Source organism: Amblyomma maculatum, chromosome 1, assembly GCF_055883805.1.
Source record: "Amblyomma maculatum isolate TAMU_Amacu chromosome 1, ASM5588380v1, whole genome shotgun sequence".
Lineage (NCBI taxonomy): Eukaryota > Metazoa > Arthropoda > Arachnida > Ixodida > Ixodidae > Amblyomma > Amblyomma maculatum.
Genome location: NC_139344.1, coordinates 406,274,024 through 406,301,992, shown reverse-complemented (window position 1 = coordinate 406,301,992; position 27,969 = coordinate 406,274,024). Strand labels below are relative to the sequence as shown.

The 27,969-nt window shown below is 46.1% G+C and overlaps 1 protein-coding gene across 3 annotated transcripts in view; it reads right to left on the bottom strand.

Annotated features, from left to right (window-relative positions):
* The window catches only part of LOC146208813 (solute carrier family 41 member 3-like), a 152,020-nt gene extending 126,001 nt beyond the window's left edge, over nt 1-26,019 (bottom strand). For 2 of the 3 annotated variants that reach the window (XM_084596144.1, XM_084596158.1), the window contains exon 1: nt 25,808-26,019. The gene's annotated coding sequence lies outside the window, so the exon portion shown is untranslated. Of the gene's footprint in view, nt 1-4,485; nt 4,549-25,807 lie in introns of all 3 variants that reach the window. The other variant, XM_084596147.1, reaches the window with a different exon arrangement.
* Nucleotides 26,020-27,969: the final 1,950 nt, after the last annotated feature.

Sequence of the window (27,969 nt, the reverse complement as noted above, 5' to 3'; positions counted from 1 at the left end):
GCTTGCTCATGAATGACTTTGCGCTCAGATGGGGACACACGATATGGCTTTTGACGAATGGGACGAGCCGAACCAGTGTCGATAGTATGATGGGTCCGATGTGCAGGGAGAGAGGTCGGTCCATCTGTTTGAGAAAAGTCAAACATAGGCGAAAAGGGTAGAAGAATATCCACAAGAGTACGGCGTTGAGGTGAGCTGAGATCGGCGCTGATCATGCGGAAGATCGAAGTTTCATCAGCAGGCAGAGGTGCGGTGGCACTCGTAGCATCTGTGACCAAAGCAACGATGTGGGGCGCGTCGGGCCCACAGGAGGCAAGCTTCAATCCCGTTGGTAAAACTGCGGGCTCGGACAATGGATTGATTGTCCATAACGAGGCACTACCGTGATGCACGGAGATCATACAGTGGGTAACAATAACATTTTTCTTCAGGCGTGCTGAGTGAACTGGGTGCACCACGGCCTGAAATGAAACCTGGTCAAGATGTGGAGCGGACACGGAGACGAACATGGCATACAAAGGTGGAGTTACTGTGTCTTCGGTAATACTAAAGACTGTTTCTTCATTACGGCCACTTTCAAATAGAGTCGGCAGATGCGAGCCGTCAAAATTAACCTCTTGACTTCGGCAGTCCACGGTAGCGCCACAAAACTTCAAGAAGTCCATTCCTAAAATGATGTCATGCGTAGAGTGGGCTAAGAGCACGAATTCGGCTTGAAAAAATTGCACCACCCACAGACACTTGCGCACTACACACACCCAGTGGCCGCAACGCCTCTCCACTCACACCACAAAACGTTGAAGCACGGTCATATTCAAACATCCCTCTGCGTCCCAACAAGCGCCTAAACTGATTACTCATCACAGACACAGTCGCACCCGTATTCACCAAAGGTAATGTACACACACCATCAATGAATACACGAATTTTGTTTTTGAGCATTATAGTTGGAGAGATGTTGGCACACAGCACATTTACAGCGGCCTCACCCCCATTGGTCGCGCTGGTTAGTTTTCCTGCTGAGGATGCTGAGGCGACATGGAGCGCCGTCGCGGTGATGGAGAACGACGCGCACGGTAGGCGGGTGATGGAGTAACACTTTTATCAGTGCAGGGGAGTGGTCGCGGAGATTCTGGCTATGGATGTTACGGTAATACCCACGCTGAGTATTTGATTGTTGAAAAACGGGACTGTATTGCCAATTGTTGGGGTACTGTTGGAAGCGCCGGACGGTTATAGCGAGGTGGGAACCTACTACGGCAGTATCTGGCAATGTGACCTTCGACGCCGCAGCGGTAGCATATCGGCGGGGAAGGTAGAAAATGCTGTTGTGGATAAGAGCAAGGAACAGCTGGGTGCGTCGTAGGTCTGGCTGAATGCTCATACTGCTCAAGAATCCTGGTAGATCGAATGGAAGATATATGTGCATTTGAGGCGACGTCATACCTTGGGGCGTCTGGCATCGACGCATTCCGGTTGGCGAAATGCATAGGAGGATAGTCAATAGAAGCTGCAACTTGAGGAGCTTGTGGGAAAGGCTGCACTGTAATCGCTTGTGGTGGTGAAGCCGGCCGTCTAGATACCCTTTGGACAGAGACCTCAGCAGATTCGTGCAGGGGAAGTGGGTTGAGCCGCAGGAGTTCTTCCCGCACGATTTGCCGGATCGTCGACGGAAGATCTATTTGGGCGTGGTCATCAAGGCTGGCCACGGTAGGCACATTGGCCAGCCGTCCAAATTTTGGCGCAGTACGATGCGTTTTGAGAGCTTGAAAAGCGCGGATGTGTTTAATAACATTGGAGACGGTTTCAAGGGTGTCTTTGGCGATTAAAAAGTTGTACACGTCAGCTACAATGCCCTTCGAAATGTGGCCGACTCTGTCTTCTTCGGACACGTTGGAATTCACACATTTGCACAATCTGAGGATCTTTTCTGTATAAGTGGTACAAGTTTCAACCGGCAATTGAGCTCTGAGCAAGGGTCTGCTCAGCCCGCTTTTTGCTCGGTACAGAGTCACCAAAACGCTGTTTGATCTCGGTGGCAAACCGCTCCCAAGTTGTCAAATTGTCCTCGTTATTCTCGAACCAGGTCATAGCCGTGTGAGTTAGAAAGAAAACGACATTTGTGAGCATGGTGACAGGGTCCCACCGGTTGTACCGACTAACTCTTTCATAATGAAGGAGCCACTTCTCAACGTCCTCACCTTCCTCTCCTGCAAAGGGTCGTGGTTCCCGGTAAGGCTGGCAGGGAACAGAGCTGGAGGGGCAGGCTTGTCACCAACCTGGCTTGCAACGTCGCGGCTGTCACGGTTAGATTCGGTGTGGTCCATGATGGTTGGATGCGGTGGCAGTCCAGCAAGGCGGCGACTACGTCGAAACTCCAGTTAGTCTTGCTGCGCCGTACTTAGGGATCGAACGAAGCATCTTCCACCAAGTTGTTACGATAAAAAAGCAAAGGGGTGTTTATTTACAGTGATATGGCAGTGGGATAAGGTGAAGCCTACTAGCCCCCAGACACCAACGCTTTTTCCTCTTCTTCTCGCAGACTATCACAATCCTTCCTCGTCATCAGTGGCGTGACAATATTACGTGTTTCAAATTCCCCGCAATAAAGTTGGCTTTCATTTTTGTCGGGGACAGCAACCGCGACTTCAAACAGGAGGAAGACGAGAAAAGGCCAGTAGAGCTCCATACCGCTCGTCCTTTCAAATGTATACCGTTTGTTCTGTCCACTTCTCGTCTTCATCCTATTTGAAGTCGCGGTCCGAAGAAAGGGCCAGTTCAGCTGGACCAGTTCAGCTGGACCAGCTGAACTGGCCCTTCCTTCGGAGATCACATCAAATTCCGTAAAGTGCTACATTCAGATCAAATCTAAACATTTACTTTATCCCATTTAGTCCTTCCTCAAGCAAGGTAAATTGCACAATAATGGAGCATAGTTCATCTATTACTAACGTCCCATCCAGAGAACATGCTACCCATTTTAACATCTTCCGGGACTAATTAATCAGTCGATAATCCACGCCAGGTTTCTCAACAACTTACCAAAACCAAAAATGCAACCAAAACACTCACTCTTGATTATAAAGACGATTACAAAAATATTTATCGTTAACTTGAACATTTCTGTACTTTTTTCCTCGTTGGTTCCGAACACTGGTATACCGTGACAAAATCGTTACTCTTTCAGTATAAAATGAATTACCCCCCATGGCTCATTATTACCTTAAAACCCCTTAATTACAAGAAAAGGTGGCCTGTCAGACGACACAACAATGCGAGAACGTGGCAAAATATTTAACTTAAGCAATCGTTATTGATTACTGCACTTTTCTAACTGCGATGCATAAACCTTCGTTAATTTTGGAAGGACATCAATTGTGATACCAGCAAAAAACATGTCCCGCTTTTCGATGGCAGATCTAAAAGCGCAGAACCGAACGTAGCTGAAGTGCTAAATAGGAACTATAGCTATTTATTCACTCGAAAATAAGGTAGAAAACTGTTTGAATTTTCGCCCTTCGGTTTCCCTGCTCTGCCCGATATATCGGTCAAATCTCATGGTACTGTTAAAATAACAGGTTTTTGAAACGGTACCTCATCAGAAGTTATTGATGACAACCGCAAATGTACTAGAAAAACGCAAAACATGCCACACGTATCCTGCTTTCGCCTCTCTTTTTGGGTCTTGTTTATGGGGTTTAACTTCCCAAAGCAACTCAGACTATCAGAGACGCCGTAGTGGAGGGCTCTGGACAATTCGACCACCTGAGGTTCTTTAACGTGCACTGATATCGCACAGCCTACAGGAGCTTAGCTTTATTCATCATTCATTGTACCACACTACTGGAAGTTGGCAAAATCATTCCCGAAACAAAAAAAAATCTTAGTCATAAATACCGTCAGTTATCCATTACTATAGCGTTTCATTAAAACAAATAGGACATCTAATCTTTCCATTACGAAATTTAAGTTTATATCAACCTCTTCCACGGTTTCACGGTTTCATAAAAGCTTTTTTTTTTTTCTTGACAATCTCCGCGCTATTTATCAATGATCTAAGCTCCAACCTCGATCTCAACATTTTTGTGGACGTCCTCTTTTCATTTCGAACATTATTCGGGCCAGTTCCCCACAAACACCTTTTCTAAAACGATCACGTCTAAAACTTAATTACTTCTTCTTGACTGGTTCGAAACTTTCTAACTAACCAGAAACACTTTGTTCCCGATATTTCCTCCTTGTCTGTTATTCCTGAGGCGCCTCACGGCACAGTCTTGGGGCCCTTTTCACTTCTCTATATAAACCGCCTACCGACTGCTCTACGCTCTAAACATACGCTTACTGGCTGATGACTGTGCTGATTATCACCCTTCAATTACTAACAGTGATCACTAGCTTCTTCAATCCGACATCGATTGAATACTACCTTAGTGCAATGAATAGCGAGTATTTCTTTGACAGCGAAAAAAAAACCTCTTCCAGTACCTTTCACAGGCGTAACTCTGAACTACCTTCAAAGTACTTGATTGCAAAGCTCAGGAATTATTACTGCAACGAAGCAGAGATAGATGCACAGACCTTCATTTAATGCATGATCCTTATGTGAAAATACCACGTAAAACAAACCACAAAAGAGCAAATCGCTTTCTCGGTATTTCCGGCGAACACTACGTTTAGCACCACCACCTTTGAAATCATTAGCGTATGCAACGTTTCTGCGGCTCACGCTCACCCATTTTTCGCGATAATATGCAAAATAACCGTCTAATATAACAGAAGCAATGCAAAGCCGCACCGCAAGATTTATGTCTGCTTATTCTTATCACGAAAGTGTCACCGAACTAAAATGCAATGTTAATCTCGGAATCTGAATAACCGGCGTCGCATCGGGAACATCACAAATTCTCGTACCGTGTTGCGCACTAGTCTGCTATCATTCCTACCTAGCGCACCTTGAGTCGCACGAACCATGAAAAGAACACTTACCATCTGCCTGCCCGTAAATCTACTTATCTGTTTTGATCCTCTAAGCACTGCGAAAGACTGGAATGACTTTCCCGGCGACGTCATGCTCCATACTGACACACTACTGTTCTATCACCAACAGAAGCAATGTTATGCATGTTTTTGTTATGTCCGGTAACCCATTCCCTGAAGCAAAGCCCCTATGGGGCATTGGAGTTCCCGGCAGGATTCCGATAGGGTGAAACAGCTTTCTGCCCGCCCTTTCATTTGAAGTACGCCTCGGTGCTACCCTTCGAGCAATTTCACACAGATAAACGGCGTGCCTAAGGGGTGCATCTTCAGTACTAGAACCGTCATAATAAAAATGAACTCCATAGCAAAAGCAAGTCTAAAGTCCATTATGCATTCTGTCTACGTCGATAACCTCCGAAAAGCGTTTCATTCTCTTGCGTATCGAGATGCGAGAGAAACTTCAGCTCACAATAAATAAACTAGCAACACGAGCTAATAAAAACAAATCACAATATCCAGTAATAAATCAGTGGCTGTTCTTTTCTCCCTTGAACGAGGTCGACAAACCGATCCTGTCCTCTACTCAATGACATTGTGCTACTAGTAGAGCACGAACACAATTTCTCATTCGTTATACTTCAAAAAGAATTTCGCATTTATGCATCACATAAGGAGAATCAAATTTAAGAAAGCCTTCCGATCTCCGAACACGGAAAGGTACTTTTACGGAAACGCAGGCGTCTGACAGGCCTTGCCTTTTGAACATTCATCGCTCTATTGTACGCTATTGCAAACGTTATGGTTGCAAAGCGTATTAGCCCACAAGACCCTTACCCGAACAAATGGATCCAGTACTTAAACTGGAGTTGGAAAGTTCAACCAGTCAATACAGGGCGCCACACATTAACAATAATTATGTTGAAAGCAATTAACCTTCACTTGCTACAAAAGAGCCATGCTCACATAAACATAAGTAAACATAAGATCTGTGCGGAGCCGAAGAATCACTTTTATCCGAGAGTCACAAAATTTCCATCAAGAACGCTGTTTAACAACAAAGCCCTAGCAATCAGCCCACTCCTGCGTCCTGCTCCACTTTGAGGAGAAATGCACAGAATTAAAAATACTAGATATAATTCCCGGTATTGCCCACAGACTTGAGCCACTGGCACCATGGCAAAGCTTCTTGTCATTATGCTATCACTAATGAAATTTTGACAAGGAGGAATAGGAAATCGACACATATGGCGAAGGTCCTGAGCCCTGGATTTAAAATACAAAAATTACGCTGAATGTTACTGATGTGGTCTTATACCAACGCCTTATAATAGTCTACAAACTTCAAATCGTAGTGTGGCTGTTTCAGTGTGCATACCCTTTGCTTGCTGAATGTTAAGCCATTTTGCGTGGCTGCAGAAAAATAGTAAATAACGACACTGAAAACAGTATAACTTATTCGACCCCATCAGCGTAATCAAACCACCGCAACCACTTTATGTAACAAAGCATTAGCCGGAGATATATTATATAACGTAATATCACCCGAAACGCAGTGACGCAAAGTTAAATTCCTCTAATTAAGCGCCTGGCAACGTAGGAATCAGTACTAAAGAGAGCTCATGTATGTCCTGCAGTCACCGCCGATGCTAAAATAGAGAAAGTAAATTCAGATCTAATGTAATACGTACGAACGTAAACGGGCTGAAATGACAGGCTTAGCAGAAGAATGAAATAAATTACTGCTGGTAGATCCCCTCTTCAAAGAGTAAAAATAATGCAGTCACCAAAACTGTTTCATCAAGGCAATGTTATTTCAACGTCGCATTGGGAAAGATAAGCAATGCATGGGCGCAGAAATGAATAATAAACCACGACTTACTCTCATGTACTAAACTCTAGTGAGTAAAGAAGCAACAGTTCTTACCTGAAGCTATAGGCGAAAGTTCCGCTTGCGAAAGTTAGAAGTATATTCCTACTAAATATGCTTAGCTAAGTTTAGCTATGCTTAATTAGGCGTAGAAATGTATATTTACGACCAATGTAAGTTCAGACAGCAAAGTACTACTGTAATATGACCTAACAGACTTCCAGACTATGCTAGGCCGACTAAACTTCGCTAATGCCAATGTGTGCTGAGACATGTTCTGTCTTCACTTCCTTTCCTGTGATTTGCAGACGTTCGAGTAGTTTCATGCGTCCCTAATTAGCTCTGACCTTCACCTTGGTTATGGCACTATTGTAGCAATGGTCACTAATAAAAAGCCGTAGTGTAACTATGTAAAGCAAAATAGGCTAGGTTGTTGCCATAGCAATAATCAGATAGGCGAACCGAGTCAGGGAATCGGCGAAATTCACCACGTTATAGTTTAAATGTGCTTTCGAGGTAAGATATTGCGCGCAGTTTTACAGTGAGCAGATTCATATCCATCCCAGCCTGCTCCTGGGAACATTGTACGAGTCGAAATATTCTCCCTATTTGGCTTCTAAGAAGCAAAGCTTCTAAACGAGGCGTATATTCTATAAACCTCCATATTTCTCCTAAAAGAAGCAAACAAATTAAACCTTGTTCTTGGTATATGACAGCCTTAGTCACGTGTGCTCCAGAAATTCCAAAGCAATGCAATACAACTTAGGCTCTGTGAAAAGGGGGGCACAGCTGCCTATAATTTTTCCGATAGGTGGGCTCCATTTTTGTGTCCTCACGTGAAAAGTGTGATTTCTTTCTGCGCGCCGTTTTTTGTGTTCGGCTATGCCACTAATCAGCCAACTTTCCGGTGTCCTCTAGAAAAATAAAGCGCGGAAGACTGAGCGAGTTTTACGGTGGGATTGTGTTGGCCTTTAACATATTTAAAGTGAAGTTCTAATGGGAATACCTATGTGCTGCGACTCAAAAAGAGATCTACAAATACTTCTATTATGCCATGTAACCAGTGACTTCTAACCGTTTTCTGTGCTTCAGAGGAGGAGATAAAATTTTTTGAAAAGAATTAGAAACATGTGCCTCTACGATCATTAGTAAAATGCTCCCTCTTTTCTGCATATTCGTGTACATGACCTGCTAAGCTATGCTAGAAACAAAAAAGGCTTATTTGTCCTGTGGTCGGTAAATTGCTTAATTTGCCCTGAACCGGAACTGTACAAAACATTATCCTGATCCTTGACCTGTGGGATGCAGTATGTCTCCGGAACATCTTGCAAAATACTTGAATAGAAGACTTGCTAATTACACAATACGGTACGCGATTTCTCGCTGTCGATAATCAAGAAAGTCTGCCATATGAATTATGTTACTCTGCCTCGACGTTGTATGGAATAGAAGAAAGGCCGATGTGGATGCTCGCACTGTAAATATTTCAATCAAGATTTTAAACGGCGTTTAGGACGCTCTAGGTACTTAACTTGAATGGATACCATCTTTGATTGAGCTGAAGGGCCTAAACACTTTTCTAGGAGGAATAGACGCCTCAGTTTCGGATCTCTCATTCAGTGTTATTGTTTAATTCATTCTTTGGGTTTTTTGGCCTCTTATCCTTTTTCGCTACGAACGTAATTTTAAAACGTTGAGCGATTGTTTAGTCGGATTAAGCACGGACACACATGAGGAAGCATTATTTAGCACTCGTTTAACTAAGATTTGTTTCACTCAGCTTTGCTGCGCCACGTCTTACCACATTCACCGAAGAATTCTTGGGCATTTCACGCTTTTATTAGGACGAAAATAACCTAATCAAAGTATACAGTACAACACTGTGCAGAAGAGGTGACCTGTTTGGTTGCTTGGAAAAAATTAAGGGAGTTTAACCTCAAGCGCTTATCTCGCTTTTTCGTTGTCCTTTGGTGTAATTTCAGTGTTAGACAATGCTAGTAATACACGCCGACTTCGCAAAGAAACCGACGTGGACGCTGCATTTCTCGTTGTAACCGAATAATTCCTATTAATTCGAGGCGACACGAGACCGAGCGACGTAGCCTTACGTGTTACGTGACCGCCAAATGCTTCGCGCCGGAAAGGAGACAGTTGGCAGCAGGGCCGCTCGGTTCGGCCGTGTGCGGACGTGACGAGCTCTCCGTTCACACAGGGTCAGAAACAGTCGCGCGCTGTGGGAAGTGCCCACTCAGAAACCATCGCACGGAGGCGCTATGCTGTGGCATTTATGTGAATTCTGTGTGATATTTCACGCAATGATCGGGAAGAAGGCAACGGATTCAATGTCAGCGTGAGAACCGCTCTGGCGGAAGCAATCAAAGTTGTGACGTAATACTCTTAAAGGCGACGCTGAAGTTTGCCCCGAATTTTTATTCGCCGACACAAACGTCTTGTGCCGTAAAAGCAGCACAGGTTGAGGACACGGAACAACTAAAAACTGGACACCATGCAAGGGCTAGTTGGTAAATCACAGCGCAACTTTAGGACACGGAAAAAGGAGACTGGAGACCATGCAACTTTGTCTGAATGGGCTGGTTGATGAATCATGTCGGGTAAAACAGAGCAACTGAGGACACGGACACAAGAAAGACTGGGCCCCATGCAAGGGTGGCTGAACGAGCTAGTTGATAATTCATGCCTGCTGAAAGCAACGCTGCTTTAGAGCATATATGAATGAAATACTGGACACCATGCGAGGGTGGCTGTCGGACAGGCTAGTTGAAAATCACGTCGGCGAAAACACCGCAGCTTTAGGATATGGTCAATGAAGTAACGACTGGACACCACATAGCTATGGTGTCGTGAAGTTGAGCTGGTTTTACCAGACATATGATTTAGCAACTAGCCCGTTGAGCCACCTTTACAAGTCACAAACCTCTTACGGAGACCTTAATGTTACTTTACATGAAATAAAGCTTCAGGAACCCAACGAAAATGGAGTACCGTCATCTTGGACGTCACGTACACATTGGAACATATGATGCTACTTCGGCTAGGTGTCTCTGCTTGCTTTTTAATTAATTGTATTGTTACGGAGATGTACTTAATGCAACGGCACTGCGATGGGCTGAACTCGACGCTAAGACTTCAGTAGCCGTGCAGTATTCACTCTGTCAGCGTCGTCCTCTTTCTCAACGCTTCGTCGTGTCCGCGTTCCTCAGTCGTCGTCTTTGTCAGTGAGCACATCACTTTGGCCCCGCGTTTCCCGGTAACACTACCCCCCTCAGCAAAAGGCAACGTCCCGGTGCGTATTAGGCGTGCGGTGTGGAGGGGGAGTAATATAGCTTGAGACGGGCGGCATGTACGATTTCGGAAGTCGGTGTAGCAGTCGGTGACTTTGGGTGGAGCGGTGCAACCTCATAGGGCACGTCGGTCACTGGGCGTAGTACACGGTAATGACCTGTGTAGTGGGGCAGAAGTTTTTGACACAACCTCACATGACGGCACGGAAGCCAGAGCTACACTAGAGATCCGGGAGGATAGTGCACATCGCGGTGGTGAGCGTCGTAGCGGCGTTTTTGAGCTTCTTGAGATATGGTGAGATTGTGACGAGCAATCAGGCGAGCAGCGTCGGCTCGGGCGATGGTATCGCGGGCATAGGTTGTAACGGGGCCAGCGGCGGGAAGCAAAGTGTCGAAGGGCAGTAAGGGGTCTCTTCCAAAGAGAAGATAGAATGGAGAGTACCCAGCAGTGTCATGACGCGAAGAGTTATATGCAAAGGTGACAAATGGCAGACTAATATCCCAGTCGCGATGACTGTCGGATACGTACATTGCGAGCATGTCGGTGAGTGTGCGGTTAATACGCTTCGTAAGGCCGCAGTGGTGAACTTGTGCCGAACGGAGCAAGAACGAAGTATTTCCTCAACAACTCGGGAAAGGAAACAGCGGCCACGGTCGGTAAGTAGTTGACGGGGAGCACCATGGTGAAGTATGACGTCGTACAAAAGGAAGTCAGCAACGTCTGTGGCGCAGCTGGTTGGAATGGCGCGAGTGATCACGCACCGCGTGGCATAATCGGTGGCCACAGCGATCCATTTGTTTCCTGACAAGGAGTCGGGGAAGGGCCCTAGGAGGTCAAGGCCAACACGAGAAAATGGCTCAGTCGGGATAGCAATCGGCTACAGGTGTCCAGGTGGTAGTACAGGGGGTTTCTTCCGGCGTTGACAGAGGTCACAAGCGGCTACATAACGTTGGACAGCGCGGTAGAGTCCAGGTCAGAAGAAACGACGGCGCACGCGGTCGTATGTGCGTGAGAGGCCAAGATGACCAGCTGTAGAGAACGGCAGAGCGTAGGTGTTGGGGAAATACCAGCAAGTGCTCAGCGTCATCAGGTCGTATGTTGCGGCGGTATGGCGTAATCCCATGAAGGAAGAACAGGGCGAGGGAAGAGTCACGGCTGTGTGCGCGGAGGCGGTCGATAAGAGAACTGAGGGTTGGGTCCAAGCGCTGTTCGTCGGCTATGTGGGAAAAGTCCGATATAGAGAAGACACAGGGGTCCGACTCATGGTCAGTAGAGGAAGGGGGATCGACGAGATAACGGGACAGACAGTCTGCATCCTGGTGGAGCCGACCGGATTTGTATACAACGGAAAAGGTATACTCCTGTAAGCGCAGTGCCCAGCGGTCGAGGCGGCCAGCAGGATCCTTGAGGGAAGAGAGCCAACATAAGGCGTGGTGATCGGTAATTACAGTGAAGGGTCGGCTAAACAAATAGGTCCTGAAGTTTCCAACGGCCCAAACGAGAGCCAGGCACTCCCGTCCCGTAATAGAATAGCTCTGTTCCGCTGATGACAGGAGACGACTGGCGTAGGCAATCACGCAGTGTTGGCCGCGTAGTCGCTGTGCAAGAATGGCACCAATCCCGTGGCCACTGGCGTCGGTGCGAAGTTCCGTCGGGGCAGACGGGTTGAATTGGGCCAACACAGGAGGATTGGTGAGAACAGCGATGAGGGTGGAGATTGCGTTATCCTGCTCTGGTCCCCATGAGAATGGAACGCCTTTCTTCAGCAGATTGGTGAGAGGACGAGCAACAGCGGCAAAGTGATGTGCTCACTGACAAAGACGACGACCGAGGAACGCGGGCACGACGAAGCGTTGAGAAAGAGGACGACGCTGACAGAGTGAATACTGCACGACTACAGAAGTCTTAGCGTCGAGTTCAGCTCATCGCAGTGCCGTTACGTTAAGTACATCCCCGTAACAATTTTGATTCTTGTATCCTGAACTACTCACTAATAGCCGTAGGCCTCTAACAGTGGCGCAAGAAGCACAACAATGAGAACAAAAAGCATAACAAATGGCAAACACGCCATAGAGCCGATGATAATAAACGTAGAAGCAGTTAAAACTTAAGTGAGTACCACAGGCGTCTCCAGAAAGAGTTGAAATCCTGATCAGAAATGTAATGACCGCATGGTACCATGGCGATATCCGTGAACATCAATTCCATAATGGGGCTTAGAAGGAACGGCGACACATGCAACATTTGGCTTTTTCGCACAGACCATTCAGGCATCCGAGGCTTGGCCAAAGAAACTTGATCGGTGCACTTAATGCACATCTTAACGCGATTAAAGAGGTAAGATGCATATAGTCAAAGTGTCCACGCAGGGTCTCGTGATATCCGCCTAGTCTCAATTATGATATTTTTAAAGCGCGCAGGGCAGCTCTGGAATCGTTTGGGCAGCAAATAAGCAGACCGCTCGGCCCGTAGCATTCCTCAAAAGCACGTTCTTCACCTTTTTAGGGAATTCCAAAGAGTTGATGAAGACGGAATTACCTACCACAGAAACATGCCCAAGTCTAAACAAAACAAGGCTTCGCTAAAGAGCATGCAGCATGGCATACACCACTAAGGAAGACCCTGCATGCCCGGCTCACCATGGCAAGCACGCGCAGATTTCTGCACCTGACCCCCAGTATGTGAGGTAAACAGCATATAAGTGGGTGCCTAAGCCACGAACAACAGACAGCCCCGTAATTCCCTAACTGTTGAGACAGTAAGGAAACTCAACGGGCTCGGTCCCGAGCGTGAACGATATTACAAAAGTCTTATCTGCATTCAATTACTGCGTATTTAAAAAACGCCACTTTTTCATAGGGTAAACATCCTTTTCAAAAAACTGCGCTCATGAGGAGAGTGGACAGCATAGAATATCTATACATCGTCAGCATATCGGGACGTCTGGAAGTGAAACAACTTCGTAAAGGTCACTGTTGAAAAATTAAACAGCGTGACCCCAAGTTGGAGCCCTGTGTAACCATGGAGGAAGGAAAAAAACTTAGGAGAGGCCCTGACGCCACTTTTTTCAAGCCGGCATGGCCGCGCGGCCGCGCCGCGACCGGACGCTCACCTCCTCCTTTACCCTCCGCATTTTCTATCTCCGCGACGCTTACGTAGCTCGGGCCCTTAGCAACGCTGTTGCTAGTGGCCCGAGTTTTCACAGCAACAGCGATGCCGTTGCTAATGGCCCGAATTGGCTAACCCTAAATTTTGACGTCACTTCCGCCACACTTTCTCCAATGCATTCGGAATGACAAGGGCCTCTCCTTAGTTGTTTCCTTCCTCCATGTGTGTAAGCGAGACCAGAGTCATTCAATACTCCTAATGGTCATGAAACTCGCGCTGGCCGCTGGCGCTGACACCTCCGATCAGGGAGCCGCACCAGCGGGGTGTGGCACGATTGCACCTGAATGTCTTGCCTTCACGCCCATGCTATCATATCATATTTTCATTACTCTACGCGAAATCGACGTCGAGGCTTATTTGCTGCATATCCAGACTTTTAGATTTGTCAGGCTAAAATATTGCTTTTAGGTAGTGGAATGCCGGTTAACATACACAAGTTACAACATACAAGAGCATGTGCGCAATAAAGCAACAGTCGCGTTAGGAAACAGCACTCACTGGATTCTTACTGCACTTACGTCGCTCACCCGGCTCGCTCAATGGTTTCCCAATCTGGACATCAGTTTAACAGCACGTCGACGTCGCGCAATCGCCGGCGTGGGATTTTACTGGAGCATTTAGTGCATTGCTAAATGCCTGCGACTAGTCGGCGAAAGCGCTAAAACGTGACTTTGGTTACTGCTATGCGTGGCAAACCGGCATTGACCTTTCGGAAGCACCATGTATTCAGTGCCGCTCGTTATACTTGCGGAGTACGAACATTGTCACTTGTCGACTTTTTCATTTTATTACTGTGCATTTCGAGCGCATAATTTTAACATTTTGCTAGTACATTGCTACGACCCGACGTGGCAAACTGCCTGGGCCTCTACCGGATAACACAGTTCTGATTTTCGACATGCTTATAAGTACGTGTTACGCGTAGCACCGCTCTCTTTACAACTGCAATGTAAATTATTTCCGCCAAATTCGGCGTACACGTCCAGATAAAAACTAAGCACCTCATGCAAAAAGAGCAATGTAGTCGCTTAAAGTCACGTGATGGTGACGCACTCCAGAAGTGAGGAAAATACAGCGAATTACTTCAAAACGAAAAGCTTTGTGGGACGGACTTGCGTCCGAAAAGAAACTTACACACCGCGACACCAAGAGCAGCAAAGAGTCTGGCGATATTCGAAGACCAGAATGGTTGCCGTTCTCAGCCACGCTCAATTTAAATCTGGCAGGGCACCAAGAGGTGAAACAAACTATAACAATGCGAAAGCAGTCAAGTGTGGCTCCAGTCGTTCAAGGTAAATCAGGTCGGACCTGGCGTCGCAATGTGATGAAGCTGCGCGTCGGTAGATTTTCAGCTTCAACAAACAGCGTCAGGGTTCGCAGCAACACTACAAAATGCACAAAGGCAAGTCAGAAGGTAACTGCACTCGACTCTTCGCCTCCGCTGTCTGCAAATTATCATGCACAGTCGCTCTGAGGGGCCTAAAGCTTGCATGAATACATGCGGCATTTAAGACAGAATGTAATAAGGCATCCTTCGGAGATGACCGAGTTTGTGGTTTGGTGAAAATTAATTAAAGTGAGGCTTCTTATATATTTTTTTTAATAGTTCTGGGATTCAGCATGGGCAGCTTTATCATGCACAGTCGCTCTGAGGGGCCTAAAACTTGCATGAATACATGCGGCATTTAAGACAGAATGTAATAAGGCATCCTTCGGAGATAACCGAGTTGTGGTTTGGTGAAAATTAATTAAAGTGGGGCTTCTTATATATATATTTTTTAATAGATCTGGGATTCAGCATGGGCAGCTTTATCATGCACAGTCGCTCTGAGGGGCCTAAAGCTTGCATGAATACATGCGGCATTTAAGACAGAATGTAATAAGGCATCCTTCGGAGATGACCGAGTTGTGGTTTGGTGAAAATTAATTAAAGTGGGGCTTCTTATATATATATTTTTTAATAGTTCTGGGATTCAGCATGGGCAGCTTTATCATGCACAGTCGCTCTGAGGGGCCTAAAGCTTGCATGAATACATGCGGCATTTAAAACAGAATGTAATAAGGCATCCTTCGGAGATGACCGAGTTGTGGTTTGGTGAAAATTAATTAAAGTGGGGCTTCTTATATATATATATTTTAATAGTTCTGGGATTCAGCATGGGCAGCTTTTCAGAGAATTTCACTCTTGACTGCAAACTGATCGTACTGGTCGATGTCAATGGTGTCGAAATATTTCTTACACACAGTCATGTTTGCAAAGGCAGATTAAATGTCTCGAACTTCGTTATCAGACGGGAACCGAGAATGCCACCTCTTTCTGTCTTTGCTGTTGTAAATGCAACGGTAGCCATTCACATGAAAAGCTGACGGCACAGTTCCCAGAACGTGATGGCTTTGCGAAGCCACATACATCCGCATACTTCGACACTGCACGAGATTGAACGCCACAACCCCATTCCGCTTTTAGAAGGCCACCCTTTCCATCGCCACCAGTCAAACCAGCGTGCCGTATATTTGACGCCAACCTCACTATGCGGCAGCATTGGACAGCGTGCAAGGCTCTCCCATAGTTTGACAGAGACGTTTCACGACCATAACGCTGTATTGAGGGTGCCTGTCGAGACTTGCCTGCTTTCACAGCTTTCTCTAGCATTCAGGTAGCTAGCAAATAAGCAGAAATATGACTTACACAGACCATAACTCGGCAAGTTTCCAAGGAAGGTACGGCAGTCTACTAAATCAATGGCCCTGCTTCAGTAAAAAGTAAACGCTGTCCACGTGATTACTCAAGGAAACTGAAGGAGAAATACAGATTAACAACTAAGGGTAGTTTAAACGGAAATGCCTGTTCGAAAGCGATGCTAAGATTCAGGTACCTAGTCACTGCAAATAAACTAGTTTTAAGTGAATGAATATCTCGAACACTTTATCAAACGACAACAGAAGCGAGATAGGCCTATAGTTGTCGAGAACAGTGTGCGTCTAAGCCTTGAAAAGAGGTACTACATGCAAAATATTTCCAAGCGGCGGAGAAAGTTGACATATCGACAGAAGATGTAAATATTTTTCAGTGTACGCGGTGCCAGGACATCGCAAATACACTTAAGGGTGAAAATGCGGATACTACCAGTGCCTCAGTATGTTTGAGGGGTTAGATGACAACGTAGGTATAATATCTTGTATATAATACCTCTAGTATATAAAATCTAGGTATATAATAACTTTGATTTCTGTGGTCTGACCATGGAGCCTGAAGAACTCGCGGTTACTGAGCCGTTGGTGTAGATGTGCAGATGGTTTTGCATAGTGCTCCGCGGATACAGAAAAATTTCAATAGGGAATCCGATCGGTTTCTTATGGTAAACAGTGTCTTCTGTTTGTAGGACAGGCTTCAGAAATCCAACAATGTAATCAGTGCTCCTTTTCAGGCATAGCCTAGAGAAGAACATAACTTTCTTTAGAAGAGGTCGGGGAACTCCGGATACTGTCGTAGCACTATTGGTTTCAACGTTGACAAAGTGGCTAATTTTAGTGTGGCCGACTTTGGTGTGGTAGATAAGCTGGAGGCGACTTCTCACGACCGACGCTGCCTTGACCATGGGTGACAGGTAGACGGCACTCATCTCTGAGCTCATTCGCCGAGAGAGCGACGGACCACTTAGGAGTAGGCTGCATTCTTGTTCTCTGCTTCTAGTCGTGGCAGCTTGTTCTTCACGCAGCACTTTGACATCGCCTAAAGGATACGAGCACGCACTCATTGCTAAGGCCATTTATTTAAAAGTAGAGTGCGCTGACCTGAGGAGAAATGGTGTTCAAGACAGACGGCGCAACGTCGATGCCGGGCTCTCGGCTAGGCCTACCGGTGTCTACAAATTGATATATCGTACCTGTCCATCGAAAACTTTCCTCGTCAACAGCTCCTTGGCAATCGTATTTAACGAAGAGCCGCACAGCAAGGCTCGCGGTCAAAGACGGCGGCCGATTGGCACTGCCGTCCCCAGAAGATGGCAGAGGCGAGACGAAGAAACTCTCATTCGCCTTTTTCTCTGCTGACGCTACTCTGGAGCATAAAAGACGTTCACAAATAAAAAAAGCTTAGCATAGCCAATTGTCAGTGAAAAAGAAGAGCCCTGCATAAACTTGGAATATGTGACACCAGTGCAACACAAAATAAAAACTTTCACTTTTTTAATTATGCCATGCGCTGCAAGACATTTGCAAGCTTGCTAGCTCCTAAGCTCGTTTTGGCCAAAGTAAAACATGTCGCATAAATTCGCCTTTTTTTTTCGTTTCAGGTATTCTTCACTACAAAAAAAAATTAAGTCAATATCCTCTGTGAGCACATTAGAGAAACTCTTCGTACACTTCCTGCTATTGACAAATCCCTCACTACACCATGAAAATACGAATTCTACCACGCACACACCTAAGCACATCCCTTACCCCTCTCAGATTTTTTCTTTGTATCAGACATTCTCCCGCATTCCCTAATTGACTTGAACCCTATCCTATAATTTATAGCACAGCCCTTTCACCTGGTGCGACGGCTAAGAGTGAGGGGCCAATGTGATCAGTGCCCGATCCCACCTGTAAAAAATGTGCCAGCAGTTCCGCGTGGCTGAAATCACTCCAGGCCAACCTGGTGGTGAAAGCCTGGGTCGGCTCATTTTTACCTCATCAAACAAACAGTAAAGAGCTTGGAGGCATCACACCGCTCTGAAGAAAGCACTGAACCAATGGTTTAAAACATAACATTGGTCCAAAAAAACAAGGGCCATGCAAAATAAATAGTCAATTAAAATAAAAAGCATACTTTAGCGCACTGAAAGACTGTATATGGTTGCCAGGTTGCCTAGTCTAGGAAGAACCTTGTACGAACTGGAAGAGTGGCGTTTTAACACCATAGCTTTAAAGGCCCAACTCCCAAGAAAACCCGGCGCCGGCGTTTTCAACGTTGGGAGCGAAACATTGCGGGCATGGTTCCGGCTGGTGGTAGCTGGCAGGCCAAACGGCCATGCACTGACTGTTCCTCGGTTTGTGTGACTAGACGAGACGGCTTAACATGGCCAAAGTGGCAGGCCCTAATAACTTGAGTTTCGCTAGTCACAGTGGGGCTGATATCCGAATTCAGCCCTACACGACCCTCGGATACCGAGTTCGACAAACTGCCCTAAAGCACGCAGGCACGCTCGTACGACCTGCACACTTACAGCGGTGCTTTATGTCTCTGTTGGATCGTCTTTATAATGTGGTACATAAAGGTTATATGCTAATGGGTGACCATGAGACAACAGAGGCATAACTTTAAATGAATAGTGAACAAGGAAGCAGTCAAGCGCATAATATGCAAATGAGGACCCGTAAGGGAAGCAGGCAGACAGAAGCCATTAACGCTATCTCACGTTAGCCTTGAAAGCGGAGCCGTAAGTGCCGCTCCAATTTCTTTTTCACTTATTCCGCGGCGACGGATTGGTTCAGTGTCCCAGCTTATAGTCCGCATTTCGTATTCGTGGATTGTAGCGTCTCGTGTCGGAGATGAGCAGTCGGAAGAAGCCGTCATTCTTCTTTTGCGCGCTGAAGGCAGGAGGCCAAATTTAGGTGGCCTTCATTGGTGACGTTTGGCCGCGTGGCATCAAGCGTGATCTTGGCCTGTCTTCTATGAAAGTACTTAAATTATGTTACATGGGTGGTTTCATCAGCTTCGGTGTTCTAAGTAATGACGAGGAAGGAAAATATATTAGGTCTTCTGTTAAAGCGTGGACGTACACTGAGGACAAAAGCTTCTAGGACGCATCATCTGGAATCTAAGCCAATAGTTGTGTTGCAGCGGTGTCCGCCGACCAGACTTAACGGTCTGAAAGTCGGACTCTCATGTTCTGACATCAGCTAGTGAAATCAACAGATCGCCAAAGAATGTGACGCTTGTACACCAGATTTGATTTTCTCGTGTCCCTAAAACATTTGTGCTCAGTAGTACATGGCCAGCATATCGATCATTTTGTTTAAGCATTTGTTTGCCTTAAGTTTTATTCGGTAGGTGGTATGCAACCGTCTTCATGTGGCTCGTTTCGATAATGTGTAGTATCACTCGGGAGTGCTCGGCGGTAAACGCATTTCCTCTGTCCGTGACTAGCACTTCCGGAGCGTCCAGACCATGTTTTCAACAAAACAAAAATTTGACAAATTCTAGGTCAAAACCACAGGGCAAGGCTTTTGCTTCGGCTCAGCGGGCCACATAATCCGTTTCGAATGTGGTCCATTTGCCACCGAATATTGGTTTGAGACGATTCTAAGCAGATTCATGACAACTGATGAAAAGTTCGATGGCGGTTGAACTCACTAGGAATTCGGCAGATCCTGGTACCGGCATTCGCAGTCCCAACTCTTTACGTAGTGTGCGATGCCAGTTGACCAGGCGGGGCCAGCAATATTTACTATGAATTCAGCAAAGGGTACGAGCAAAGCCAAGAAGGTCAGTTGCGCCTGCGAGGCCAAGCGAACATGTTTATGACTGTTCGTAGCCGCCACAGCAAGAGTGTTTTTGTTTGGTGCGACGTTTTTGTAGACAAAGACGCCGTCATGATTGAAAAAAAGATAATCGACATTTCTACGCTATTAGAAGTGAAAACGCGATGCCTTCCAGGTACTCGACGAGGTGCTGCTACTCCGTGCACGTGCATAGGTGCTGTCCGAAATCAATGGTGCTTATTGCATAAAAAAGCACCCTGATCGACAGCCATATACTTCGGCGGCTTGTCGACAGGGGCTCACAACAGGTAGCCTCCGTCGTTGTGCTTGAGTCCAGCCTCGTAGATGACGGTGATGCTGAACTCCAGGAGGTGCACGCACCATCGAGCGAGGCGGCCTAAGGGGTCCTTCAAACTAACAAGCCAGCAGAGTGTTAACAACCTTGAATAGCGGTGCGTGGAGGTAGGCGAGAAATTTGGATGCAGTTCAGATAATGGCGAGGTACTCATTTTCGGCCATAGGATAGTTAGCATCGGCCTTCAACAGACAGGCCTAGCTTACGCAGTTACTATTTCCAGCCCATCTCTTTTCTGACGAATACGGCGCTAAGGCCCACGCTGCTTGCGTAGGTATGAGTTTCAGTCTCGGTGGTTTCGTCAAAGTGGCCGAGGAAAGAACGAGACTGTAAATGCTGCTCAGTTTACTTTACTTGCAGTGTTTCCCATTTAAATGGCACGACTGCCTTGGTAAATGGGTGAATGGTTCAGAGATAAACGAAACGTTTTTTCGCAGATCGTCGGTGATAGGGGCACCGCTCAAGCATTCTTCGTAGAGCTCTTTGGTCGGCTCGCCAAGGGAACTGTGCGATAGCAGCCCCATTCTGCGGGCCTCAGCGAATTCCATCCTTGCTTACTGCATGACCGAGAAATGTATACGCTCTTTTCAGCTGATGTGACACTTTTCTCGTTCAAGGGTTAGCTCTGGCTATTTGATTATACCGAGCACTGTTCGATGCATTTTAAAGGAATTTTCGTAATTCGATCTGGATAGAACGACGGTTTATAACTATAGCAGGCACAATTACCACCTCAGCCCTGCTACTATAGCATCAATTACTCGCTGGAAACCATCTGACGTTTTAAACGGCATCCTTCTCACGATATCTTCGGTTGATATCCGCTTGTAGGTAGCCGCTTGTAGGTAGCCGCTCTTCCAGTCGAACAACGAGAAGTACTTCGCGTTGCAGAGCCTGACCACAGTTTTGCCAATTTTGTACAAGCGTCCATAATGGACTCAAAACCGAAGTATGCATTATTTGTTCTTGCTCGAGCAACTGGCGCCGCACAGCAGCTTTTAGATGCCTGGATGAAGTCGTCGCGAAGAAATTTTACATGTAATCTCGAGTGGTTTGTCGTTCTCGTGGCGATCCGCCGTGTGCTAGTAATTGGGACGCCTCTTTGTTAGGCGTACTAGGAAACATTATTTGTGCTGCTACGTCAACGCTTTTAAGTATTATCATGCATACACGTTTGAACATTTTTTTTATTGGCTGGTGAGTAGACAAAAACACTGGCTACCCTGATCCCAGCGTAGCCGAACTACTCCATGTTATGCGCTCAATGGTATAAATCCATCCAGGCCACCTTGACGCTAAGTCCCCACACTTTCAACGAACTGAAAACACGGCTAATGAAACTCAATTGCGCATGCGTATGCGGCGTAAAATCTGAGGTAGAAAGCCGGAAGGCACCGGCTAATGCATTGAAGGGTTAATTTTCGTCTCGGGGCTGGCAGCGTGGGTTGATTACTCAGAGAATCAATAACGCCACTGCAAGTGAATATTCCACGGCTTGAAATACAAAAGCAAAGAATCGTGGGAAGAATGTGAGGCACTGGTCATCGATATATGCAGCCAGCGGTTCAAAGAAACCATACAGCCCTGAGATATCGAGTGCGCTCGTCGGATAAGCACCTTCTAATAAAGAAAAAATATATATTTTGCTAAATTCGTACATTTCAAAGATGTAGTGCAAATAATCCCTGCCAGCGGCTGTAAAACACGCCGATTTAGGTTTTGCCGAGGAATTCTTTCTCTGAACCCGCTGCGCTCGCGACATTTATCATGAAGAAAGGCTTAAACAACTTAACGTGAATAATAAGACAAGTTTTTGAATGCGTCTGAACGGTTTCGAAAAGAAATAGCAAATAGTGAGATAACGGATCAAGGTCTGTCGTAATTGTCCTATACAGCCTGACATTTTTTAAACAAATATTCCTTGTGTTATTCCAAAAACCAAATCAAGCATGCGGCCTAAAATCACTTCCGCCGACTGGTACAATTACTTAAGCATTTAATACCTATCTTTCCCGAACCCTAGCTAAGACTCATCATGCCAATCACATAACTAACTAAGCAAACAGCGTCATTGGCTGCCTGCGATACAACCTCGCCTTAGAAATCGGCACTATTAAATCACTTTACTACGTAACCTTCGCTGTACCAAAACGTGAATACGCTATTTGGTATCCATTTTAAACTAACCTGATTTATGCCATTGAATCCATTCAGAATCGGGCCGCCAGATTCACCTTACCTGACCACTATCGAATCGGCATTTATGACTTAATTTCGGTTAGGTTTACTAGACTGGTCTCTCGTGTCATCGTTATGAACAGTTATTTGTCTATTCCACAAGTCATTTCATGACGTTTCAACCACGAACCAAATCATCCCACGTGCACATCGCATTTCCCAGCATGGAGACGCGAATTCCGTTTACCCTGAACGCGGCAGTATCACTGCACTGCACAAATCATTTCCCATAACGACAGCCCGAGACCGGAATGACATTCCGAACGAAGTGGCAACAATCGCCAACACTCAGCTCTTGAAATCTACCATCTTATCAAGGAATCTAATTCGTTTCAACAATTGTGCATCATCTTATCACTTATACTACTTTTTGCCGTTTTGATCTCCGCCCCTTTTATAATCTACCGTGTAGAAATCCTTGAGGAATAAAAAAGGTATACAAAATGATACACTGGAAGAGCTTTGGTGAGGAGATAGGATGTGTTCGTCAGTTACAATGCAGCGCTCAGCAGTGTTGCAGCTCAAAAAGTGAGCCCCATACGGGCATGGTAGAGAGCGATGCGACGAAGCGACCAGGATCGCCGTCGTTCGCTCTGTCTCTGAGTGGGAAACTTCATGCCAGCACGACATGCATCAGTGAAGGTGTACTTGCGGTCGTCTCACGCACATTCCGGTAATGCAGCACCGAGTGACAAGGAAGGCGACACGCGCAAAACACTTCGCGAGGCGGTGCCACTCGTCACTTGAAAAGCTTGCGGAAACCTTTACGGTGTCAAGCACAACGGTGTCAAAAGTGGTGCTTTTGTCTGCGATTTGTAAGAAACAAATGTGAGGCGATCTTTTCTATCTTCGCACTGTATACCACGCTCCAGGGATGCGCTTTTGACAGGCCCTTACAATTCAATCATCGGGCCCCTTCGCGACGAGAAGGCCTAGTGAGTCCGCATAATTCGCGTGTGTGATTTCGGTCATATCAGAGAGGAAGTTCACAACTATTCTCACGGACCATTTACCCACTACAGTAGTTGCAGTCATCTAAAACGGAGGATTGCTTACATCACAGGAAGCGCTTACAATACGGGGGAAGTGCCGATACATGGAATACACTCAGCCAACGATGCTGGAGGCGGCCGGCAGCAGATATCGGCGTAGCATTGCAATTTGACCGCGTTAGCAATACAGGCGGTCCAACACGTGGTTCTAGATAAAGCAATTCAAAGTGGAGTGCTTGTGACACGGAAGAGGGCAGATGCGATTAGCAGGAAGCGCTGGTCTCACGCGATATCAACACCCCATGCAGCTATCAAGCTTTTCTCAGGCGGGCCATTTTTTCATCAGCGCTTGTTTTATAGTTATTGTAGTGTGTAAATGAGATGGAGCACTAGGGTGTAAACTATTAAATATAAGCACGAGCCAGTTTGCATTTTAAGCCATGCAAACGAGCCTTAGCTGTTTGTACGAAGCTGTGCAAACAAATGGGGAGCAGACGTACTTAACGTTGCATTCCTGGAGGAACATCGTGTGCGCACAATACTGCTAAAATGACGTAGTATGCTTGAAAGGCTCGCTTAGTGTATGCAGGTGCTATTTATTTGAGAAGTAGCAGAAAAGGCCTTACGGGCTGCACTTACATTTCATACGGGCTGTGAACTCGAAAGCGTAAATGTGTCACAGTGAGTTCTGTTGGCAGGTTCATTGAACGCACAGCAAGCATGCAAATTAGCACTTGTTCCCATTCACTAAGGACGTGCTTTGCGTGTACTAGTCGCTAGCACATCTGTCTCGAAATCAAAGGGGGTTAAGCTCGAATAGGTGTAATAGAAATTTACCTTTATGCAAAATTAACTGGATTATGCGGTTAAATTTTTTAAGACATGTGGCAGCATGTAATTTGCATTACTTGCCGTGTTTTGCTCACTTACATTCTTTTCGTAGTGTCAGATTTAGCATGCGCGTTGGGGGGCGTTTTGGAATTCCCTCAAAAGTCCGAGTAGTTCTGATGTGACTGGTTTTCTGCAGTACGTTTCACTGCTTCACCCCCTTCATTCATTCCCACTAACGAGTCAGCCTCCAGCGAGATCAGGAATGACAAACAGCTTATATAATGCAGTTTTGTACGCTCCACGCGACCTCCACTCATCTGTAATGACCACGTAATAGACTGTCACATATTTTTTATTAGTACCTCGAAGGGCCCCGATGGGTTATATATGGTTTTGTGTTTATTTAGATACCGAAGGTACAAACCGCAGGGTCCATAATTCACAGATTCATACTCCAGCAATCACCTCAGTCATTCGATCAATTGTATACCAATCTCCTTGTACGGTAGTTACATATAGAGGATATAGAGGGTAGGTAAATAATGGCGTCAATTCCATTACCTTTCTATACTCCCCAGTACTACACATTCGATGCAATTTGCTCATTGCTGCGGATATATTTCTTTCATTTTTTCCCTCTTTAACGATCCTGAAATGAAGGATTACAGCACCAAAGTATAAAATAAGTTTATTGTAATGCTCCGGTGAGAGGTGATATTATAATCATTTGGTCATTATGAATGAGCCTTATAAATTGTGCTCAACAACGCCGTCAAATATTGTGGTCATTACTTTTACGAAATGCCTGGTAACAAGGTATATACGGAGTTAAATTACAGCGCAACTCTGCATTTCTGTTCTTTTTTCACTCTGACACATTAGAATCTACTGCATTTACGGTTCAAGACAGGCGAGAGAAGCGGCTTTAGAAGTTGGCAGCACTGTCCAGTGTTAAGGAATGAAGGTTCATGTGGCAAGTACGGATTCACTACCGCGCACCATACTACATTCCAATGTCCGAAAGATGCCGCCATCTTATGAAAGAATTGTAGCTATATCGATCACAAGAATTTTGATAGCTCTGAAGCCGGAGCAGCGAAAACGATAAAGCAAAAATGGAAAAGAAAAAAATTAGTCACTGGAGATTGACACCCGCAGCAAGAATCTTGTACGCTGTGCCATAACCAGTTATGCAATCTATTACAGTAAATAGCGCAGAAACAAGAAGCGTCGTAAGGCATACTTCAGACCTCACGCGGCGCATACAATGACAAGGTTCTCTCGCGCCACTGACCGGGTTGCCCGCAAAGTGGACGCCAGCCGCGCTGACACTAATAAGTGGCACACTGCACGCTCCCATCGCTGACGGCGTCCCACTAATGCGGGATGGAGGTGGAAAGTCACAGACACAAAAAGCATCGCTTCGCTCAGACCGGTAATTTCTTTCTCTTGACAGCGTCGGTCGTGGCGATTTCTCTAGTTCCGAAACGCTACCGGGCATAGTTTTCGAAGGATTCTTTTCGGGCCCAATGAACTCGTACCCGGACGAAGACCATGGCAGCGGCACTTGAAGAAGCTCTAGAGCACGCTGCTTTTCTTTCTGCTCACCTTCGCTGCGCTGTGGTGTTTGACAGTCGTCTGCTATCAGCTTCCGTACCGACTGCTGACAGCGGCCCACCAACAGCAGAAGTGCCAATGGCTGTCAAGAAGCCAATGCGATAATCCCGATTTTTCTGAAAACACACGCATCCGGCGCAGTCCTGAAGACACGCAACTCAACGACGCGACGCACGTGCGGAGAATACGCTTTCTATTCGCAGCGGCGCAGCCGCCAGACGCCGTCCGCGGCGCCACCAGCGGCTGGCCTCGGAGCACCTTCCTTCCTCCTCCTTCTTCTCGTGTGCCCCTTGTCCTCCTCCCTGGAAGCAACGCTTTCGCGTCGGCCCCAACAAATGCCAAGCGACGACTGCAGCCGCAGCGCCACTGCTGCTCCGCCTCGAAGGTCGAGGCCGGTTGATCTCGTCAGCCGCCGCCTTGGCATTCGAGGACCGCTTTGCATACGAAGAAATAAGGAGGACGGTGCATTCAGGCGGCGTAAATTGCGGAGGCCGTCATTCCCGGCAAAAGCCCAGAATTTGGCCCTCATTCGGGGATAACTGCACGGCGTGGAATTTTCCGCGCCTTCCGGTTTGGAGGATGGTCACGTTTCTAGGTCAGAGGAGGCAGCGTTCTCGCCAGAAGATACGCTCAGACCATTAGATGCCCATTAAGGGAGTTTCCCTTTTTCCACAGAATGTCCCGTTCAGATTCACAGCTAAGAGAAGTGTTAGGCGTTTTCGTTGGATTTTAAAGGATTTTCTGGGAAATCAAGAAATGCCGGGAACGTTGCAAGCCGCGATGGAAGATTGACACCGCTTGAAATCAGCGCACCAGCAACAAGACAATGGTTTCAATGGGAAGCAAAATGGGATAAAGAGGAAAAAGGCTGTATGCAGTTCGTCATGGCTTTGAGCTCAGCAGCTTACATCTTCAGGGTAATCTAGGGGCCCAATAAGAGAAGCACAATCCTTCGAGATAAACTTGCACTGATAAAACCGCAACGCGCGCGAGGCTATCCAATTGAGCTGATTAAATTTGAGCGATTCCTTTATTTACTGACGGTACCTTCAGCCAAATATATTGAAGCATGTACATAGTGCGCCTCAAAGTGTAACGCTGTATTATGCAGGGCGATGCTTAACTGTCAGAGCAGTAAATAACCAATAACAGTTACTATTTCAGTTAGAAAGGCAGTAATATATACGCGCATTACAATAGAGTGAAAAACTGAGCAATAAAAGAATCATATTGTTAGAACGTTATCAAGGTGCACGGATAACAATACGCGTATCCTTTACACAGGGGACCAAATGCGTCATTTGGCTTCCTTAATGAAAATTTACTTCTCAACGCATGCTGTTGCAGAACATGTACAATAAAAGAACAAAAACCCTTTGTTCTGTTCTTACCCTCTTTCTATGATCTCCGCTAAGGGATTCATACTGTTTGAGAGAGGCAACAGCATCTTGTGACCAATTAATACTTTTGTTAGTTCGAATTGGTTCATTTCGAATAATGTACGTAACTGTGCAAATAATACAGGAAGCAATGAAGAAACACATTTCATGTTTTTTTCTCGCCAGAACGTATATATCAGAACATCTTATGACGAATATTTCGCCAAACACAAACAACACTGTATACATATTTAAACCTAAATTGTTTGTTTGTTTGTTTTGTGAGGTTTAACGTCCCAAAGCGACTCAGGCTATGAGAGATGCCGTAGTGGAGTACCACGGATATTTTGACCACTTGGGATTCTTTAACGCGTGCACTGACATCGCACAGCACATGGGGGCCTTGCTTTTCGCCTCGAGCGAAAAGCGGCCGCCGAGGTCGGGATCCGATTCCGCACCCTTGGGAACAATAGTCGAGCACCGTAACTACTGCACCACCCCGGCTGAGCTTTAAACCTAAATTACATACAGCCTCATGGTGAAGGCCTGAAAACCCGTACTTGATTTGGCATGCTTTAGTGTCACGCCCTTTTTAAACAAAACAAACAACTGCTGCAGGAATCTTGCAAGTGCGCAGACACAGCAACTAGCCCGTAGGACCTGAGGTGATGTGGACTGGCCAATTTTATTTTTGTTTCTTATTTTCTGCCCATACTAATTTGTCATCAGCATTAGAGAGCCTGTCAGTGAGGCATGAAAAACTATAGGCGAACG